This window comes from Cherax quadricarinatus, chromosome 57 (genome assembly GCF_038502225.1).
Source record: "Cherax quadricarinatus isolate ZL_2023a chromosome 57, ASM3850222v1, whole genome shotgun sequence".
In the NCBI taxonomy this organism is placed as follows: Eukaryota; Metazoa; Arthropoda; class Malacostraca; order Decapoda; family Parastacidae; genus Cherax; species Cherax quadricarinatus.
The window spans coordinates 5,222,983-5,227,122 of record NC_091348.1 but is presented as its reverse complement, the minus strand read 5'-3'; positions in this window follow the sequence as shown (position 1 = coordinate 5,227,122).

Genomic DNA, 4,140 nt, shown 5'->3' with positions numbered 1-4,140 from the left:
CCTGTCGAGGGAGGCGAGATACCGAGACTCGTGTCAAAGCTAAAACTATAACAAGCCAAGGAAAAGGGGTTTGTAATAAGTATTGCAAGGAGTGTGCAACATAATGTTCATCCAGCCCCAGACATTACATCAGTGGTTCGAAGATACCCCGAGCCACGTCTAATTTTTGAGGCCCCTGATCATAACACAAACATTCGACTCAAACAAAATAGTAGCCATTATTGAAAAGAATTTCATTTCTTTAAACGAATGTATTTGTAATATTTTTAATAGATTCTAATTCTTAATATATATAAAAATCACATATCTTACCTGTTTAAATTTGTCTGACGTTGAATCAAGTTTTAAAAAAAACACGAAACTTAACAAATACTATTTTCGCGGCTTTTGATTACATTTTCACTGCTGGTGAATTCTGACGATGGGATAGTGATCCTCCCAGGAGACAGATGGCGCTGCTCACAAGACATTGCATATACCATATATTATGTAAAACTTGCCAGTGAAGTATATTAGTAGCCATTCTTTATTAATTAACGAAGTAAAGGGTAGATGACCTGGCGTGTAGATCCACATCACTCCACCAACTACCTCACCCAGGGTAAAGTAACCACCCAAAATTATAATTAAAATTTAAAAAAAAAAAATTTGTCTCATGAGTCATACGAATATTGCATCAGATATGGGTACATAACTTGGTATAAAATTTGATACAAAAATAGTCACAAAAGAAAGCCAATAATCATGCAACGCATTTTGTGCAGACTAATCATAAGGCTCACTTACTACTGAAATCTAGATCTAGAAGAATCTCTAAGACAACTTATGTAATCGCTACAATCACAAACACAATGAGACAAGGAAAAAGTAAACGCCCACAGGATGGGTATTTGGTGCATATTAAAGATATTTGGCTAAAACTGGTGAGACAAGTTGCAATTAACAAATGGTAAATCGCAAAATAATTATATAGTTTTTTACATTAGTTCAATGATCTGCATTTTATGGAGTAATTACATAGAAGTGATAAGATCACAACACGACAATTTATAGTCAATGTATATAACATTTATGTGAGATATGACAGGTGTTTTTTAACAAAATAGTAAAGATACTGGCAGATGAGGAACTTTTGCCATTTTCAGGCAGTGAGTTCCTAAAGTTTGGACAGACTGAGACGTACACGAGGAACGTTCTTGTATTGTGTCCATGTGTTCTGTTGCAGCACTACAGATTTAACTTAAGCTCTGGGTTAAGCTGTGAGTTGAGAGTCGTGTAGATACAGTGTGCATAGTAGAAAGTGTGAGTATGTTGTTGTTGTGTGTTGTTGTTGTGTGTGTTGTTGTTGTTGTTGTTGTTGTTGTGTGTGTTGTTGTTGTTGTTGTTGTTGTTGTGTGTGTTGTTGTTGTTGTTGTTGTTGTTGTGTGTGTTGTTGTTGTTGTTGTTGTTGTTGTGTGTGTTGTTGTTGTTGTTGTTGTTGTTGTAACAGCGAGTGTGTTGTTGTTGTTGTTGTTGTTGTAACAGCGAGTGTGTTGTTGTTGTTGTTGTTGTTGTAACAGCGAGTGTGTTGTTGTTGTTGTTGTTGTTGTTGTTGTTGTAACAGCGAGTGTGTTGTTGTTGTTGTTGTTGTTGTTGTGTGTGTTGTTGTTGTTGTTGTTGTTGTTGTGTGTGTGTTGTTGTTGTTGTTGTTGTTGTGTGTGTGTTGTTGTTGTGTGTTGTTGTTGTTGTTGTTGTGTGTGTGTTGTTGTTGTTGTTGTTGTTGTTGTGTGTTGTTGTTGTTGTTGTTGTTGTGTGTGTGTTGTTGTTGTTGTTGTTGTGTGTGTTGTCTGGGAGACTGAATAAGTGAGTATTTTACAAGGAAAATTTTGCTGAGTAGCAACACTTTTAAGGTGATTATTTGTTGTTGATTCCCATCCACAGTTACCAAAGAGAAGTATAGACAGATTAAAGAGTAATATAACGTGAGCTGGAATGTCTGGGGGACATAGTAACCTATTTTCCAGAGTATGTCCACCGTTGTGTGTGTATTGAATGTGTGTCTATTGAATTTTAATTTGTTGTCCAGGTGTATACCCAAGAGTTTACCCTCGTCCTGCGTATCGTTTGGTATATTGTTAAATTTTTCTCCCAAACAATTGTGTCACTTAGCTCGATCGGTAGCGCACTCAGCTCACACTGAGGTCAGGGATCGATCCTCCGGTACGGCTGGAAAACATTAGGACGTGTTTCGAAAATGCGCCTGCTGTCCCTGTTCACACATCAGTAAAATGGGTATCTTGGTTTTAGTCGACTGGTGTGGGTCGCATCCTGGGACAAAATTGACCTAATCTGCCAGAAATGCTTTTGCATAACGAGAGGCTTTCTATATAGTAGTATGTCATTTATGTCAGCTAGGACTGTATACCTTGTACATGTACCTGTAGAAATAAAGATATTATTATTATTATTATTATTATTATTATTATTATTATTATTATTATTATATGTAGAAGGCCTTGTTAATATTTGCAGTGAGTTTGTTTGCTGTGATCCAAGGACATATTTTTTTGCAAGTTCAGCGCTTACAGTGTTGTTGAGTGTAGTCAAATTGGCATTGGAAGTAACAAAAAATTGTCATGTACAATAAGAATTGGTCTAAGACCCTGTGAAACCTTGAGAAGGTCATTGACGTAAATAAGGAATAGCAGAAGACACAGGACACTACCTTGTGGAACACTTATGTTGATCGATTGGGCTCCCTTAAGAATAGTAATTAATGGTCACATGTTGATATCTGTCATTCGTGTAAAATTTCGTGTATGAGAGAGCATGTTCTCTTAATTTATAATGTTCTCATTTGAGCAGCAGAATGTTGTGGTCTACTGTAAATAGGCTCATTGGGTATTCATTACTGAACTGAGAAATTTATTGCAGCATCCATACTTCGTCCCGGCCTGAAGCCAAGCTGGCAGAGGTTGAGGGAGGATATCTAACACGCTTGTTTGGTAAGCTGGGCGTCAGTTAGGACACATTTCATTACGGACTCCCACTTGCTTGGCCTGCCCCTGATGCCTGGTCAGCATTGACAGCGACTTGACTCGCATGTGCAGGTAATGAAATTACTTAATTTACTAGATGTGTCTCCGCACCTCCATCACACAGCAGCTGCTGTGATTGGAGCGTTCTATATCACTCTGTGTGACAGGAATGTACTATATAGGATGAACATGTCGTCAGAGTTTTTACCATCTTTCCAGCTCCTTTCAACCTGGACACCAACATGATCCCAACATCGTTAACAAGTGACCCTACCTGTGGAAAATAATGTATTTTCCGGAAAAAAATACAGTGTATTTTTAATGTGTAATACATTGTATTTAATAAAATTTGTTATAAAAAATGGGAAATTCTGCGCCTGCGCAGAAGAGACTCGCCATGTTGGAACTAGTCAACACAAACGTTAGCGAATAATCGGAAGAATTTTCGTGCTCTAGAGGTTATATTGGGCTTAAAACCTCTCAAATAGGAGCCAAAATTGTTGGATGTGCATTCCTGCATAACTTGAGATATCAGACGACTGGACAAGACAGCTCCAGGAACCTCAGCTAAGTCTGTTTATGTTGTAACTCTGGCCAGTGTTATTTTCATGGATAGACAATGAGGTTTTCTGAGTATGATACATCTTGATCTCCAGTCAAATTGGTGAGTGATATTAAGATATATTCTCCTTCTGTTATATAAATGTGTGTATATATAATCATTTATTAATTTTAATATACAGTCCACAAACATATATTTACCAGAATTCCTGGTGATGCATATTTCATTTGTAATTAATAGGTCTAGAGCAACTTGTGGATATGACAGTTGTAGGTATCGAAGGGGGACATTTTTTGTGACCTAGGTGTCCCAAATTCCTACTTGTCTATGTAACTTTGATTAATAATTATCTTTGTTATCATTTACTGATATGTACATTATGAGTTACATCCAGATAAATGCAATTTTCCACACTACCAACAGTCACTGCCATCACTCACCGTACGGGGCACATCATCATCACCACCACATCACACCGCTATCTCACTAAGTAATAATAATAATAATAATAATAATAATAATAATAATAATAATAATCTTTATTTTTACAAGTACATTTAT